Below are 18786 nucleotides of genomic sequence, written 5' to 3' on the forward strand. Positions count from 1 at the left end.
CTGCTGTCTGACCCCACCCATTCTTCCCAGGCTCCTCCCATACCCGTCTGACCCCACCCATTCTGCCCAGGCTCCTCCTATACCCCTCCTCTCTGAACCCACCCAATCTGACTAGGCTCCTCCTAAGCCCCTCCTCTGCTGTCTGGCCCCACCCAACCTTCCAAGGCTCCTCCTATACCCCTTCTCTCTGACCCCACCCAATCTCACTAGGCTCCTCCTAAGCCCCTCCTCTGCTGTCTGACCCCACCCATTCTGCCCAGGCTCCTCCCATACCCGTCTGACCCCACCCATTCTGCCCAGGCTCCTCCTAAGCCCCTCCTCTGCTGTCTGGACCCAACCATTCTGCCCAGGCTGCTCCTATACCCCTCCTCTCTGACCCCACCCAATCTGACTAGGCTCCTCCTAAGCCCCTCCTCTGCTGTCTGACCCCACCCATTCTGCCCAGGCTCCTCCTATACCCCTCCTATTTGACCCCACCCAATCTGACTAGGCTCCTCCTAAGCCCCTCCTCTCTGACTCCACCCATTCTGCCCAGGCTCCTCCCATACCAGTCTGACCCCACCCATTCTGCCCAGGCTCCTCCTATACCCCTCCTATTTCACCCCACCCACTCTGACTTGGCTCCTCCTAAACCCCTCCTCTGCTGTCTGACCCCACCCATTCTGCCCAGGCTCCTCCTATACCCCCCTCCGCTCTGACTCCACCCATTCTGCCCAGGCTCCTCCCATACCTGTCTGACCCCACCCATTCTACCCAGGCTCCTCCCATACCTGTCTGACCCCACCCATTCTGCCCAGGCTCCTCCTATACCCCTCCTCTATGACCTTACCCATTCTGCCCAGGCTCCTCCTCCTCCTATTTGACCCCACCCAATCTGACTAGGCTCCTCCTAAGCCCCTCCTCTGCTGTCTGACCCCACCCATTCTGCCCAGGCTCCTCCTATACCGCCTCCTCTCTGACTCCACCCATTCTGCCCAGGCTCCTCCTATTTGACCCCACCCAATCTGACTAGGCTCCTCCTAAGCCCCTCCTCTCTGACTCCACCCATTCTGCCCAGGCTCCTCCTAAGCCCCTCCTCTGCTGTCTGACCCAACCCATTCTGCCCAGGCTCCTCCTATACCCCCCTCTCTGACTCCACCCATTCTGCCCAGGCTCCTCCCATACCTGTCTGACCCCACCCATTCTGCCCAGGCTCCTCCTATACCCCCTCCTCTCTGACTCCACCCATTCTGCCCAGGCTCCTCCTATACCCCTCCTCTATGACCTTACCCATTCTGCCCAGGCTCCTCCTCCTCCTATTTGACCCCACCCAATCTGACTAGGCTCCTCCTAAGCCCCTCCTCTGCTGTCTGACCCCACCCATTCTGCCCAGGCTCCTCCTATACCCCCTCCTCTCTGACTCCACCCATTCTGCCCAGGCTCCTCCTAAGCCCCTCCTCTCTGACCCCACTCATTCTGCCCAGGCTCCTCCTATACCCTTCCTCTCTGACCCCACCCAATCTGACTAGGCTCCTCCTATACCCCTCCGACCTCACCCCCTCTGCTCAGGCTCCTCCTATACCCCCTCCCCTATACCCTTCCTCTCTGACCCCACCCATTCTGACTAGGCTCCTCCTAAACCCCTCCTCTCTGACTACTCCCATTCTGCCCAGGCTCCTCCTATACCCCCTCCTCTCTGACTACTCCCATTCTGCCCAGGCTCCTCCCATACCAGTCTGACGCCACCCATTCTGCCCAGGCTCCTCCTATACCCCCCTCCTCTCTGACTCCACCCATTCTGCCCAGGCTCCTCCCATACCCCTCTGACCCCACCCATTCTGCCCAGGCTCCTCCTATACCCCTCCTATTTGACCCCACCCAATCTGACTAGGCTCCTCCTAAGCCCCTCCTCTGCTGTCTGACCCCACCCATTCTGCCCAGGTTCCTCCTATACCCCCTCCTCTCTGACTCCACCCATTCTGCCCAGGCTCCTCCTAAGCCACTCCCCTGCTGTCTGACCCCACCCATTCTGCCCAGGCTCCTCCTATACCCCTCCTATTTGACCCCACCCAATCTGACTTGGCTCCTCCTAAACCCCTCCTCTGCTGTCTGACCCCACCCATTCTGCCCAGGCTCCTCCTATACCCCCTCCTCTCTGACTCCACCCATTCTGCCCAGGCTCCTCCCATACCCGTCTGACCCCACCCATTCTGCCCAGGCTCCTCCCATACCCGTCTGACCCCACCCATTCTGCCCAGGCTCCTCCTATACCCCTCCTATTTGACCCCACCCAATCTGACTTGGCTCCTCCTATACCCCCTCCTCTCTGACTCCACCCATTCTGCCCAGGCTCCTCCCATACCCGTCTGACCCCACCCATTCTGCCCAGGCTCCTCCTATACCCCTCCTATTTGACCCCACCCACTCTGACTTGGCTCCTCCTAAACCCCTCCTCTGCTGTCTGACCCCACCCATTCTGCCCAGGCTCCTCCCATACCCCTCTTATTTGACCCCAATCTTACTAGGCTCCTCCTAAGCCCCTTCCCTGCTGTCTGACCCCACCCATTCTGCCCAGGCTCCTCCTATACTCCCTCCTCTCTGACTCCTCCCATTCTGTCCAGGCTCCTCCTATTTGACCCCACCCAATCTGACTAGGCTCCTCCTAAGCCCCTCCTCTCTGACTCCACCCATTCTGCCCAGGCTCCTCCTAAGCCCCTCCTCTGCTGTCTGACCCCACCAATTCTGCCCAGGCTCCTCCCATACCAGTCTGACCCCACCCATTCTGCCCAGGCTCCTCCTATACCCCCCTCCTCTCTGACTCCACCCATTCTGCCCAGGCTCCTCCCATACCCGTCTGACCCCACCCATTCTGCCCAGGCTCCTCCTATACCCCTTCTCTCTGACCCCACCCAATCTGACTAGGCTCCTCCTAAGCCCCTCCTCTGCTGTCTGACCCCACCCATTCTGCCCAGGCTCCTCCTATACCCCTCTTATTTGACCCCAATCTTACTAGGCTCCTCCTAAGCCCCTCCTCTGCTGTCTGACCCCACCCATTGTGCCCGGGCTCCTCCTATACCCCTCCTCTCTGACCCCACCCATTCTGCCCAGGCTCCTCCTAAGCCACTCCCCTGCTGTCTGACCCCACCCATTCTGCCCAGGCTCCTCCCATACCCGTCTGACCCCACCCATTCTGCCCAGGCTCCTCCTATACCCCTCCTATTTGACCCCACCCAATCTGACTTGGCTCCTCCTATACCCCCTCCTCTCTGACTCCACCCATTCTGCCCAGGCTCCTCCTATACCCCCCTCCTCTCTGACTCCACCCATTCTGCCCAGGCTCTTCCCATACCCGTCTGACCCCACCCATTCTGCCCAGGCTCCTCCTATACCCCTTCTCTCTGACCCCACCCAATCTGACTAGGCTCCTCCTAAGCCCCTCCTCTGCTGTCTGGCCCCACCCAACCTTCCCAGGCTCCTCCTATACCCCTTCTCTCTGACCCCACGCAATCTGACTAGGCTCCTCCTAGGCCCCTCCTCTGCTGTCTGACCCCACCCATTCTGCCCAGGCTCCTCCCATACCCGTCTGACCCCACCCATTCTGCCCAGGCTCCTCCTATACCCCTCCTCTATGACCTTACCCATTCTGCCCAGGCTCCTCCTCCTCCTATTTGACCCCACCCAATCTGACTAGGCTCCACCTAAGCCCCTCCTCTGCTGTCTGACCCCACCCATTCTGCCCAGGCTCCTCCTATTTGACCCCACCCAATCTGACTAGGTTCCTCCTAAGCCCCTCCTCTGCTGTCTGACCCCACCCATTCTGCCTAGGCTCTTCCTATACCCCCTCCTCTCTGACCCCACCCATTCTGCCCAGGCTCCTCCAATTTGACCCCACCCAATCTGACTAGGTTCCTCCTAAGCCCCTCCTCTGCTGTCTGGCCCCACCCAACCTTCCCAGGCTCCTCCTATACCCCTTCTCTCTGACCCCACCCAATCTGACTAGGCTCCTCCTAAGCCCCTCCTCTGCTGTCTGACCCCACCCATTCTGCCCAGGCTCCTCCTAAGCCCCTCCTCTCTGACCCCACCCATTCTGCCCAGGCTCCTCCTAAGCCCCTCCTCTGCTGTCTGACCCCACCCATTCTGCCCAGGCTCCTCCTATACCCCTCCTATTTGACTCCAATCTGACTAGGCTCCTCCTAAGCCCCTCCTCTGCTGTCTGACCCCACCCATTCTGAGTAAGCTCCTCCTAAACCCCTCCTCTGCTGTCTGACCCCACCCATTCTGCCCAGGCTCCTCCTATACCCCCTCCTCTCTGACTCCACCCATTCTTCCCAGGCTCCTCCTATTTGACCCCACCCAATCTGACTAGGCTCCTCCTAAGCCCCTCCTCTCTGACTCCACCCATTCTGCCCAGGCTCCTCCCATACCAGTCTGACCCCACCCATTCTGCCCAGGCTCCTCCTATACCCCTCCTATTTGACCCCACCCACTCTGACTTGGCTCCTCCTAAACCCCTCCTCTGCTGTCTGACCCCACCCATTCTGCCCAGGCTCCTCCCATACCTGTCTGACCCCACCCATTCTGCCCAGGCTCCTCCTATACCCCTCCTCTATGACCTTACCCATTCTGCCCAGGCTCCTCCTCCTCCTATTTGACCCCACCCAATCTGACTAGGCTCCTCCTAAGCCCCTCCTCTGCTGTCTGACCCCACCCATTCTGCCCAGGCTCCTCCTATACCGCCTCCTCTCTGACTCCACCCATTCTGCCCAGGCTCCTCCTATTTGACCCCACCCAATCTGACTAGGCTCCTCCTAAGCCCCTCCTCTCTGACTCCACCCATTCTGCCCAGGCTCCTCCTAAGCCCCTCCTCTGCTGTCTGACCCCACCCATTCTGCCCAGGCTCCTCCTATACCCCCCTCCTCTCTGACTCCACCCATTCTGCCCAGGCTCCTCCCATACCTGTCTGACCCCACCCATTCTGCCCAGGTTCCTCCTATACCCCCTCCTCTCTGACTCCACCCATTCTGCCCAGGCTCCTCCTATACCCCTCCTCTATGAGCTTACCCATTCTGTCCAGGCTCCTCCTCCTCCTATTTGACCCCACCCAATCTGACTAGGCTCCTCCTAAGCCCCTCCTCTGCTGTCTGACCCCACCCATTCTGCCCAGGCTCCTCCTATACCCCCTCCTCTCTGACTCCACCCATTCTGCCCAGGCTCCTCCTAAGCCCCTCCTCTCTGACCCCACTCATTGTGCCCAGGCTCCTCCTATACCCTTCCTCTCTGACCCCACCCAATCTGACTAGGCTCCTCCTATACCCCTCCGACCTCACCCCCTCTGCTCAGGCTCCTCCTATACCCCCTCCCCTATACCCTTCCTCTCTGACCCCACCCAATCTGACTAGGTTCCTCCTATACCCCCTCCTTTCTGATTCCACCCATTCTGCCCAGGCTCCTCCTATTTGACCCCACCCAATCTGACTTGGCTCCTCCTAAACCCCTCCTCTGCTGTCTGACCCCACCCATTCTGCCCAGGCTCCTCCTATACCCCCTCCTCTCTGACTCCACCCATTCTGCCCAGGCTCCTCCCATACCCGTCTGACCCCACCCATTCTGCCCAGGCTCCTCCTATACCCCCTCCTATTTGACCCCACCCACTCTGACTTGGCTCCTCCTAAACCCCTCTGCTGTCTGACCCCACCCATTCTGCCCAGGCTCCTCCTATACCCCCCTCCTCTCTGACTCCACCCATTCTGCCCAGGCTCCTCCCATACCCGTATGACCCCACCCATTCTGCCCAGGCTCCTCCTAAGCCCCTCCTCTGCTGTCTGACCCCACCCATTCTGCCCAAGCTCCTCCTATACCCCTCCTCTCTGAACCCACCCAATCTGACTAGGCTCTTCCTAAGCCCCTCCTCTGCTGTCTGACCCCACCCATTCTGCCCAGGCTCCTCCTATTTGACCCCACCCAATCTGACTAGGTTCCTCCTAAGCCCCTCCTCTGCTGTCTGGCCCCACCCATTCTGCCCAGGCTCCTCCTATACCCCCTCCTCTCTGACCCCACCCATTCTGCCCAGGCTCCTCCTAAGCCCCTCCTCTCTGACCCCACCCAATCTGACTAGGCTCCTCCTATACCCCCTCCTCTCTGACCCCACCCATTCTGCCCAGGCTCCTCCTAAGCCCCTCCTCTCTGACCCCACCCATTCTGCCCAGGCTCCTCCTAAGCCCCTCCTCTGCTGTCTGACCCCACCCATTCTGCCCAGGCTGCTCCTAAGCCCCTCCTCTCTGACCCCACCCATTCTGCCCAGGCTCCTCCTAAGCCCCTCCTCTGCTGTCTGGGCCCAACCATTCTGCCCAGGCTGCTCCTATACCCCTCCTCTCTGACCCCACCCAATCTGACTAGGCTCCTCCTAAGCCCCTCCTCTGCTGTCTGACCCCACCCATTCTGCCCAGGCTCCTCCTAAGCCCCTCCTCTCTGACCCCACCCATTCTGCCCAGGCTCCTCCTAAGCCCCTCCTCTGCTGTCTGACCCCACCCATTCTGCCGAGGCTGCTCCTAAGCCCCTCCTCTCTGACCCCACCCATTCTGCCCAGGCTCCTCCTAAGCCCCTCCTCTGCTGTCTGGGCCCAACCATTCTGCCCAGGCTGCTCCTATACCCCTCCTCTCTGACCCCACCCAATCTGACTAGGCTCCTCCTAAGCCCCTCCTCTGCTGTCTGACCCCACCCATTCTGCCCAGGCTCCTCCTATACCCCTCCTCTCTGACCCCACCCAATCTGACTAAGCTCCTCCTAAACCCCTCCTCTGCTGTCTGACCCCACCCATTCTGCCCAGGCTCCTCCTATACCCCCTCCTCTCTGACTCCACCCACTCTGCCCAGGCTCCTCCTATTTGACCCCACCCAATCTGACTAGGCTCCTCCTAAGCCCCTCCTCTCTGACTCCACCCATTCTGCCCAGGCTCCTCCCATACCAGTCTGACCCCACCCATTCTGTCCAGGCTCCTCCTATACCCCTCCTATTTGACCCCACCCACTCTGACTTGGCTCCTCCTAAACCCCTCCTCTGCTGTCTGACCCCACCCATTCTGCCCAGGCTTCTCCTATACCCCCCTCCTCTCTGACTCCACCCATTCTGCCCAGGCTCCTCCCATACCTGTCTGACCCCACCCATTCTACCCAGGCTCCTCCCATACCTGTCTGACCCCACCCATTCTGCCCAGGCTCCTCCTATACCCCTCCTCTATGACCTTACCCATTCTGCCTAGGCTCCTCCTCCTCCTATTTGACCCCACCCAATCTGACTAGGCTCCTCCTAAGCCCCTCCTCTGCTGTCTGACCCCACCCATTCTGCCCAGGCTCCTCCTATACCGCCTCCTCTCTGACTCCACCCATTCTGCCCAGGCTCCTCCTATTTGACCCCACCCAATCTGACTAGGCTCCTCCTAAGCCCCTCCTCTCTGACTCCACCCATTCTGCCCAGGCTCCTCCTAAGCCCCTCCTCTGCTGTCTGACCCAACCCATTCTGCCCAGGCTCCTCCTATACCCCCCTGTCTGACTCCACCCATTCTGCCCAGGCTCCTCCCATACCTGTCTGACCCCACCCATTCTGCCCAGGCTCCTCCTATACCCCCTCCTCTCTGACTCCACCCATTCTGCCCAGGCTCCTCCTATACCCCTCCTCTATGACCTTACCCATTCTGCCCAGGCTCCTCCTCCTCCTATTTGACCCCACCCAATCTGACTAGGCTCCTCCTAAGCCCCTCCTCTGCTGTCTGACCCCACCCATTCTGCCCAGGCTCCTCCTATACCCCCTCCTCTCTGACTCCACCCATTCTGCCCAGGCTCCTCCTAAGCCCCTCCTCTCTGACCCCACTCATTCTGCCCAGGCTCCTCCTATACCCTTCCTCTCTGACCCCACCCAATCTGACTAGGCTCCTCCTATACCCCTCCGACCTCACCCCCTCTGCTCAGGCTCCTCCTATACCCCCTCCCCTATACCCTTCCTCTCTGACCCCACCCAATCTGACTAGGCTCCTCCTAAACCCCTCCTCTGCTGTCTGACCCCACCCATTCTGCCCAGGCTCCTCCTATACCCCCTCCTCTCTGACTCCTCCCATTCTGCCCAGGCTCCTCCCATACCAGTCTGACCCCACCCATTCTGCCCAGGCTCCTCCTATACCCCCCTCCTCTCTGACTCCACCCATTCTGCCCAGGCTCCTCCCATACCCCTCTGACCCCACCCATTCTGCCCAGGCTCCTCCTATACCCCTCCTATTTGACCCCACCCAATCTGACTAGGCTCCTCCTAAGCCCCTCCTCTGCTGTCTGACCCCACCCATTCTGCCCAGGCTCCTCCTATACCCCCTCCTCTCTGACTCCACCCATTCTGCCCAGGCTCCTCCTAAGCCACTCCCCTGCTGTCTGACCCCACCCATTCTGCCCAGGCTCCTCCTAAGCCCCTCCTCTGCTGTCTGACCCCACCCATTCTGCCCAGGTTCTTCCTATACCCCCTCCTCTCTGACTTCACCCATTCTGCCCAGGCTCCTCCCATACCCGTCTGACCCCACCCATTCTGCCCAGGCTCCTCCTATACCCCTCCTATTTGACCCCACCCAATATGACTTGGCTCCTCCTAAACCCCTCCTCTGCTGTCTGACCCCACCCATTCTGCCCAGGCTCCTCCTATACCCCCTCCTCTCTGACTCCACCCATTCTGCCCAGGCTCCTCCCATACCCGTCTGACCCCACCCATTCTGCCCAGGCTCCTCCCATACCCGTCTGACCCCACCCATTCTGCCCAGGCTCCTCCTATACCCCTCCTATTTGACCCCACCCAATTTGACTTGGCTCCTCCTATACCCCCTCCTCTCTGACTCCACCCATTCTGCCCAGGCTCCTCCTATACCCCTCCTATTTGACCCCACCCACTCTGACTTGGCTCCTCCTAAACCCCTCCTCTGCTGTCTGACCACACCCATTCTGCCCAGGCTCCTCCTATACCCCTCTTATTTGACCCCAATCTTACTAGGCTCCTCCTAAGCCCCTTCCCTGCTGTCTGACCCCACCCATTCTGCCCAGGCTCCTCCTATACCCCCTCCTCTCTGACTCCTCCCATTCTGCCCAGGCTCCTCCTATTTGACCCCACCCAATCTGACTAGGCTCCTCCTAAGCCCCTCCTCTCTGACTCCACCCATTCTGCCCAGGCTCCTCCTAAGCCCCTTCCCTGCTGTCTGACTCCACCCATTCTGCCCAGGCTCCTCCCATACCCGTCTGACCCCACCCATTCTGCCCAGGCTCCTCCTATACCCCTTCTCTCTGACCCCACCCAATCTGACTAGGCTCCTCCTAAGCCCCTCCTCTGCTGTCTGGCCCCACCCAACCTTCCCAGGCTCCTCCTATACCCCTTCTCTCTGACCCCACCCAATCTGACTAGGCTCCTCCTAAGCCCCTCCTCTGCTGTCTGACCCCACCCATTCTGCCCAGGCTCCTCCCATACACGTCTGACCCCACCCATTCTGCCCAGGCTCCTCCTATACCCCTCCTCTCTGAACCCACCCAATCTGACTAGGCTCCTCCTAAGCCCCTCCTCTGCTGTCTGGCCCCACCCAACCTTCCCAGGCTCCTCCTATACCCCTTCTCTCTGACCCCACCCAATCTGACTAGGCTCCTCCTAAGCCCCTCCTCTGCTGTCTGACCCCACCCATTCTGCCCAGGCTCCTCCCATACCCGTCTGACCCCACCCATTCTGCCCAGGCTCCTCCTAAGCCCCTCCTCTGCTGTCTGGGCCCAACCATTCTGCCCAGGCTGCTCCTATACCCCTCCTCTCTGACCCCACCCAATCTGACTAGGCTCCTCCTAAGCCCCTCCTCTGCTGTCTGTTCCCACCCATTCTGCCCAGGCTCCTCCTAAGCCCCTCCTCTCTGACCCCACCCATTCTGCCCAGGCTCCTCCTAAGCCCCTCCTCTGCTGTCTGACCCCACCCATTCTGCCCAGGCTGCTCCTAAGCCCCTCCTCTCTGACCCCACCCATTCTGCCCAGGCTCCTCCTAAGCCCCTCCTCTGCTGTCTGGGCCCAACCATTCTGCCCAGGCTGCTCCTATACCCCTCCTCTCTGACCCCACCCAATCTGACTAGGCTCCTCCTAAGCCCCTCCTCTGCTGTCTGACCCCACCCATTCTGCCCAGGCTCCTCCTATACCCCTCCTCTCTGACCCCACCCAATCTGACTAAGCTCCTCCTAAACCCCTCCTCTGCTGTCTGACCCCACCCATTCTGCCCAGGCTCCTCCTATACCCCCTCCTCTCTGACTCCACCCACTCTGCCCAGGCTCCTCCTATTTGACCCCACCCAATCTGACTAGGCTCCTCCTAAGCCCCTCCTCCCTGACTCCACCCATTCTGCCCAGGCTCCTCCCATACCAGTCTGACCCCACCCATTCTGCCCAGGCTCCTCCTATACCCCTCCTATTTCACCCCACCCACTCTGACTTGGCTCCTCCTAAACCCCTCCTCTGCTGTCTGACCCCACCCATTCTGCCCAGGCTCCTCCTATACCCCCCTCCGCTCTGACTCCACCCATTCTGCCCAGGCTCCTCCCATACCTGTCTGACCCCACCCATTCTACCCAGGCTCCTCCCATACCTGTCTGACCCCACCCATTCTGCCCAGGCTCCTCCTATACCCCTCCTCTATGACCTTACCCATTCTGCCCAGGCTCCTCCTCCTCCTATTTGACCCCACCCAATCTGACTAGGCTCCTCCTAAGCCCCTCCTCTGCTGTCTGACCCCACCCATTCTGCCCAGGCTCCTCCTATACCGCCTCCTCTCTGACTCCACCCATTCTGCCCAGGCTCCTCCTATTTGACCCCACCCAATCTGACTAGGCTCCTCCTAAGCCCCTCCTCTCTGACTCCACCCATTCTGCCCAGGCTCCTCCTAAGCCCCTCCTCTGCTGTCTGACCCAACCCATTCTGCCCAGGCTCCTCCTATACTCCCCTCTCTGACTCCACCCATTCTGCCCAGGCTCCTCCCATACCTGTCTGACCCCACCCATTCTGCCCAGGCTCCTCCTATACCCCCTCCTCTCTGACTCCACCCATTCTGCCCAGGCTCCTCCTATACCCCTCCTCTATGACCTTACCCATTCTGCCCAGGCTCCTCCTCCTCCTATTTGACCCCACCCAATCTGACTAGGCTCCTCCTAAGCCCCTCCTCTGCTGTCTGACCCCACCCATTCTGCCCAGGCTCCTCCTATTTGACCCCACCCAATCTGACTAGGTTCCTCCTAAGCCCCTCCTCTGCTGTCTGGCCCCACCCAACCTTCCCAGGCTCCTCCTATACCCCTTCTCTCTGACCCCACCCATTCTGCCCAGGCTCCTCCTAAGCCCCTCCTCTCTGACCCCACCCATTCTTCCCAGGCTCCTCCTAAGCCCCTCCTCTGCTGTCTGACCCCACCCATTCTGCCCAGGCTCCTCCTATACCCCTCCTATTTGACTCCAATCTGACTAGGCTCCTCCTAAGCCCCTCCTCTGCTGTCTGACCCCACCCATTCTGAGTAAGCTCCTCCTAAACCCCTCCTCTGCTGTCTGACCCCACCCATTCTGCCCAGGCTCCTCCTATACCCCCTCCTCTCTGACTCCACCCATTCTGCCCAGGCTCCTCCTATTTGACCCCACCCAATCTGACTAGGCTCCTCCTAAGCCCCTCCTCTCTGACTCCACCCATTCTGCCCAGGCTCCTCCCATACCAGTCTGACCCCACCCATTCTGCCCAGGCTCCTCCTATACCCCTCCTATTTGACCCCACCCACTCTGACTTGGCTCCTCCTAAACCCCTCCTCTGCTGTCTGACCCCACCCATTCTGCCCAGGCTCCTCCTATACCCCCCTCCTCTCTGACTCCACCCATTCTGCCCAGGCTCCTCCCATACCTGTCTGACCCCACATATTCTGCCCAGGCTCCTCCTATACCCCTCCTCTATGACCTTACCCATTCTGCCCAGGCTCCTCCTCCTCCTATTTGACCCCACCCAATCTGACTAGGCTCCTCCTAAGCCCCTCCTCTGCTGTCTGACCCCACCCATTCTGCCCAGGCTCCTCCTATACCGCCTCCTCTCTGACTCCACCCATTCTGCCCAGGCTCCTCCTATTTGACCCCACCCAATCTGACTAGGCTCCTCCTAAGCCCCTCCTCTCTGACTCCACCCATTCTGCCCAGGCTCCTCCTAAGCCCCTCCTCTGCTGTCTGACCCCACCCATTCTGCCCAGGCTCCTCCTATACCCCCCTCCTCTCTGACTCCACCCATTCTGCCCAGGCTCCTCCCATACCTGTCTGACCCCACCCATTCTGCCCAGGCTCCTCCTATACCCCCTCCTCTCTGACTCCACCCATTCTGCCCAGGCTCCTCCTATACCCCTCCTCTATGACCTTACCCATTCTGCCCAGGCTCCTCCTCCTCCTATTTGACCCCACCCAATCTGACTAGGCTCCTCCTAAGCCCCTCCTCTGCTGTCTGACCCCACCCATTCTGCCCAGGCTCCTCCTATACCCCCTCCTCTCTGACTCCACCCATTCTGCCCAGGCTCCTCCTAAGCCCCTCCTCTCTGACCCCACTCATTCTGCCCAGGCTCCTCCTATACCCTTCCTCTCTGACCCCACCCAATCTGACTAGGCTCCTCCTATACCCCTTCGACCTCACCCCCTCTGCTCAGGCTCCTCCTATACCCCCTCCCCTATACCCTTCCTCTCTGACCCCACCCAATCTGACTAGGCTCCTCCTATACCCCCTCCTTTCTGATTCCACCCATTCTGCCCAGGCTCCTCCTATTTGACCCCACCCAATCTGACTTGGCTCCTCCTAAACCCCTCCTCTGCTGTCTGACCCCACCCATTCTGCCCAGGCTCCTCCTATACCCCCTCCTCTCTGACTCCACCCATTCTGCAAGGCTCCTCCCATACCCGTCTGACCCCACCCATTCTGCCCAGGCTCCTCCTATACCCCCTCCTATTTGACCCCACCCACTCTGACTTGGCTCCTCCTAAACCCCTCTGCTGTCTGACCCCACCCATTCTGCCCAGGCTCCTCCTATACCCCCCTCCTCTCTGACTCCACCCATTCTGCCTAGGCTCCTCCCATACCCGTATGACCCCACCCATTCTGCCCAGGCTCCTCCTAAGCCCCTCCTCTGCTGTCTGACCCCACCCATTCTGCCCAAGCTCCTCCTATACCCCTCCTCTCTGAACCCACCCAATCTGACTAGGCTCATCCTAAGCCCCTCCTCTGCTGTCTGACCCCACCCATTCTGCCCAGGCTCCTCCTATTTGACCCCACCCAATCTGACTAGGTTCCTCCTAAGCCCCTCCTCTGCTGTCTGGCCCCACCCATTCTGCCCAGGCTCCTCCTATACCCCCTCCTCTCTGACCCCACCCATTCTGCCCAGGCTCCTCCTAAGCCCCTCCTCTCTGACCCCACCCAATCTGACTAGGCTCCTCCTATACCCCCTCCTCTCTGACCCCACCCATTCTGCCCAGGCTGCTCCTAAGCCCCTCCTCTCTGACCCCACCCATTCTGCCCAGGCTCCTCCTAAGCCCCTTCTCTGCTGTCTGGGCCCAACCATTCTGCCCAGGCTGCTCCTATACCCCTCCTCTCTGACCCCACCCAATCTGACTAGGCTCCTCCTAAGCCCCTCCTCTGCTGTCTGACCCCACCCATTCTGCCCAGGCTCCTCCTATACCCCTCCTCTCTGACCCCACCCAATCTGACTAAGCTCCTCCTAAACCCCTCCTCTGCTGTCTGACCCCACCCATTCTGCCCAGGCTCCTCCTATACCCCCTCCTCTCTGACTCCACCCACTCTGCCCAGGCTCCTCCTATTTGACCCCACCCAATCTGACTTGGCTCCTCCTAAACCCCTCCTCTGCTGTCTGACCCCACCCATTCTGCCCAGGCTCCTCCTATACCCCCCTCCTCTCTGACTCCACCCATTCTGCCCAGGCTCCTCCCATACCTGTCTGACCCCACCCATTCTACCCAGGCTCCTCCCATACCTGTCTGACCCCACCCATTCTGCCCAGGCTCCTCCTATACCCCTCCTCTATGACCTTACCCATTCTGCCCAGGCTCCTCCTCCTCCTATTTGACCCCACCCAATCTGACTAGGCTCCTCCTAAGCCCCTCCTCTGCTGTCTGACCCCACCCATTCTGCCCAGGCTCCTCCTATACCGCCTCCTCTCTGACTCCACCCATTCTGCCCAGGCTCCTCCTATTTGACCCCACCCAATCTGACTAGGCTCCTCCTAAGCCCCTCCTCTCTGACTCCACCCATTCTGCCCAGGCTCCTCCTAAGCCCCTCCTCTGCTGTCTGACCCAACCCATTCTGCCCAGGCTCCTCCTATACCCCCCTCTCTGACTCCACCCATTCTGCCCAGGCTCCTCCCATACCTGTCTGACCCCACCCATTCTGCCCAGGCTCCTCCTATACCCCCCTCCGCTCTGACTCCACCCATTCTGCCCAGGCTCCTCCCATACCTGTCTGACTCCACCCATTCTGCCCAGGCTCCTCCCATACCTGTCTGACCCCACCCATTCTACCCAGGCTCCTCCTATACCCCCTCCTCTCTGACTCCACCCATTCTGCCCAGGCTCCTCCTATACCCCTCCTCTATGACCTTACCCATTCTGCCCAGGCTCCTCCTCCTCCTATTTGACCCCACCCAATCTGACTAGGCTCCTCCTAAGCCCCTCCTCTGCTGTCTGACCCCACCCATTCTGCCCAGGCTCCTCCTATACCCCCTCCTCTCTGACTCCACCCATTCTGCCCAGGCTCCTCCTAAGCCCCTCCTCTCTGACCCCACTCATTCTGCCCAGGCTCCTCCTATACCCTTCCTCTCTGACCCCACCCAATCTGACTAGGCTCCTCCTATACCCCTCCGACCTCACCCCCTCTGCTCAGGCTCCTCCTATACCCCCTTCCCTATACCCTTCCTCTCTGACCCCACCCATTCTGACTAGGCTCCTCCTAAACCCCTCCTCTCTGACTACTCCCATTCTGCCCAGGCTCCTCCTATACCCCCTCCTCTCTGACTACTCCCATTCTGCCCAGGCTCCTCCCATACCAGTCTGACCCCACCCATTCTGCCCAGGCTCCTCCTATACCCCCCTCCTCTCTGACTCCACCCATTCTGCCCAGGCTCCTCCCATACCCCTCTGACCCCACCCATTCTGCCCAGGCTCCTCCTATACCCCTCCTATTTGACCCCACCCAATCTGACTAGGCTCCTCCTAAGCCCCTCCTCTGCTGTCTGACCCCACCCATTCTGCCCAGGCTCCTCCTATACCCCCTCCTCTCTGACTCCACCCATTCTGCCCAGGCTCCTCCTAAGCCACTCCCCTGCTGTCTGACCCCACCCATTCTGCCCAGGCTCCTCCTATACCCCTCCTATTTGACCCCACCCAATCTGACTTGGCTCCTCCTAAACCCCTCCTCTGCTGTCTGACCCCACCCATTCTGCCCAGGCTCCTCCTATACCCCCTCCTCTCTGACTCCACCCATTCTGCCCAGGCTCCTCCCATACCCGTCTGACCCCACCCATTCTGCCCAGGCTCCTCCCATACCCGTCTGACCCCACCCATTCTGCCCAGGCTCCTCCTATACCCCTCCTATTTGACCCCACCCAATCTGACTTGGCTCCTCCTATACCCCCTCCTCTCTGACTCCACCCATTCTGCCCAGGCTTCTCCCATACCCGTCTGACCCCACCCATTCTGCCCAGGCTCCTCCTATACCCCTCCTATTTGACCCCACCCACTCTGACTTGGCTCCTCCTAAACCCCTCCTCTGCTGTCTGACCCCACCCATTCTGCCCAGGCTCCTCCCATACCCCTCTTATTTGACCCCAATCTTACTAGGCTCCTCCTAAGCCCCTTCCCTGCTGTCTGACCCCACCCATTCTGCCCAGGCTCCTCCTATACCCCCTCCTCTCTGACTCCTCCCATTCTGTCCAGGCTCCTCCTATTTGACCCCACCCAATCTGACTAGGCTCCTCCTAAGCCCCTCCTCTCTGACTCCACCCATTCTGCCCAGGCTCCTCCTAAGCCCCTCCTCTGCTGTCTGACCCCACCAATTCTGCCCAGGCTCCTCCCATACCAGTCTGACCCCACCCATTCTGCCCAGGCTCCTCCTATACCCCCCTCCTCTCTGACTCCACCCATTCTGCCCAGGCTCCTCCCATACCCGTCTGACCCCACCCATTCTGCCCAGGCTCCTCCTATACCCCTTCTCTCTGACCCCACCCAATCTGACTAGGCTCCTCCTAAGCCCCTCCTCTGCTGTCTGACCCCACCCATTGTGCCCGGGCTCCTCCTATACCCCTCCTCTCTGACCCCACCCATTCTGCCCAGGCTCCTCCTAAGCCACTCCCCTGCTGTCTGACCCCACCCATTCTGCCCAGGCTCCTCCCATACCCGTCTGACCCCACCCATTCTGCCCAGGCTCCTCCTATACCCCTCCTATTTGACCCCACCCAATCTGACTTGGCTCCTCCTATACCCCCTCCTCTCTGACTCCACCCATTCTGCCCAGGCTCCTCCTATACCCCCCTCCTCTCTGACTCCACCCATTCTGCCCAGGCTCTTCCCATACCCGTCTGACCCCACCCATTCTGCCCAGGCTCCTCCTATACCCCTTCTCTCTGACCCCACCCAATCTGACTAGGCTCCTCCTAAGCCCCTCCTCTGCTGTCTGGCCCCACCCAACTTTCCCAGGCTCCTCCTTTACCCCTTCTCTCTGACCCCACGCAATCTGACTAGGCTCCTCCTAAGCCCCTCCTCTGCTGTCTGACCCCACCCATTCTGCCCAGGCTCCTCCCATACCCGTCTGACCCCACCCATTCTGCCCAGGCTCCTCCTATACCCCTCCTCTATGACCTTACCCATTCTGCCCAGGCTCCTCCTCCTCCTATTTGACCCCACCCAATCTGACTAGGCTCCTCCTAAGCCCCTCCTCTGCTGTCTGACCCCACCCATTCTGCCCAGGCTCCTCCTATTTGACCCCACCCAATCTGACTAGGTTCCTCCTAAGCCCCTCCTCTGCTGTCTGACCCCACCCATTCTGCCCAGGCTCTTCCTATACCCCCTCCTCTCTGACCCCACCCATTCTGCCCAGGCTCCTCCTATTTGACCCCACCCAATCTGACTAGGTTCCTCCTAAGCCCCTCCTCTGCTGTCTGGCCCCACCCAACCTTCCCAGGCTCCTCCTATACCCCTTCTCTCTGACCCCACCCAATCTGACTAGGCTCCTCCTAAGCCCCTCCTCTGCTGTCTGACCCCACCCATTCTGCCCAGGCTCCTCCTAAGCCCCTCCTCTCTGACCCCACCCATTCTGCCCAGGCTCCTCCTAAGCCCCTCCTCTGCTGTCTGACCCCTCCCATTCTGCCCAGGCTCCTCACATACCCCTCCTATTTGACTCCAATCTGACTAGGCTCCTCCTTAGCCCCTCCTCTGCTGTCTGACCCCACCCATTCTGAGTAAGCTCCTCCTAAACCCCTCCTCTGCTGTCTGACCCCACCCATTCTGCCCAGGCTCCTCCTATACCCCCTCCTCTCTGACTCCACCCATTCTGCCCAGGCTCCTCCTATTTGACCCCACCCAATCTGACTAGGCTCCTCCTAAGCCCCTCCTCTCTGACTCCACACATTCTGCCCAGGCTCCTCCCATACCAGTCTGACCCCACCCATTCTGCCCAGGCTCCTCCTATACCCCTCCTATTTGACCCCACCCACTCTGACTTGGCTCCTCCTAAACCCCTCCTCTGCTGTCTGACCCCACCCATTCTGCCCAGGCTCCTCCTATACCCCCCTCCTCTCTGACTCCACCCATTCTGCCCAGGCTCCTCCTCCTCCTATTTGACCCCACCCAATCTGACTAGGCTCCTCCTAAGCCCCTCCTCTGCTGTCTAACCCCACCCATTCTGCCCAGGCTCCTCCTATACCGCCTCCTCTCTGACTCCACCCATTCTGCCCAGGCTCCTCCTATTTGACCCCACCCAATCTGACTAGGCTCCTCCTAAGCCCCTCCTCTCTGACTCCACCCATTCTGCCCAGGCTCCTCCTAAGCCCCTCCTCTGCTGTCTGACCCCACCCATTCTGCCCAGGCTCCTCCTATACCCCCCTCCTCTCTGACTCCACCCATTCTGCCCAGGCTCCTCCCATACCTGTCTGACCCCACCCATTCTGCCCAGGCTCCTCCTATACCCCCTCCTCTCTGACTCCACCCATTCTGCCCAGGCTCCTCCTATACCCCTCCTCTATGACCTTACCCATTCTGCCCAGGCTCCTCCTCCTCCTATTTGACCCCACCCAATCTGACTAGGCTCCTCCTAAGCCCCTCCTCTGCTGTCTGACCCCACCCATTCTGCCCAGGCTCCTCCTATACCCCCTCCTCTCTGACTCCACCCATTCTGCCCAGGCTCCTCCTAAGCCCCTCCTCTCTGACCCCACTCATTCTGCCCAGGCTCCTCCTATACCCTTCCTCTCTGACCCCACCCAATCTGACTAGGCTCCTCCTATACCCCTCCGACCTCACCCCCTCTGCTCAGGCTCCTCCTATACTCCCTCCCCTATACCCTTCCTCTCTGACCCCACCCAATCTGACTAGGCTCCTCCTCTACCCCCTCCTTTCTGATTCCACCCATTCTGCCCAGGCTCCTCCTATTTGACCCCACCCAATCTGACTTGGCTCCTCCTAAACCCCTCCTCTGCTGTCTGACCCCACCCATTCTGCCCAGGCTCCTCCCATACCCGTCTGACCCCACCCATTCTGCC

Source organism: Lissotriton vulgaris, chromosome 1_1 (assembly GCF_964263255.1).
Source record: "Lissotriton vulgaris chromosome 1_1, aLisVul1.2, whole genome shotgun sequence".
NCBI lineage: Eukaryota > Metazoa > Chordata > Amphibia > Caudata > Salamandridae > Lissotriton > Lissotriton vulgaris.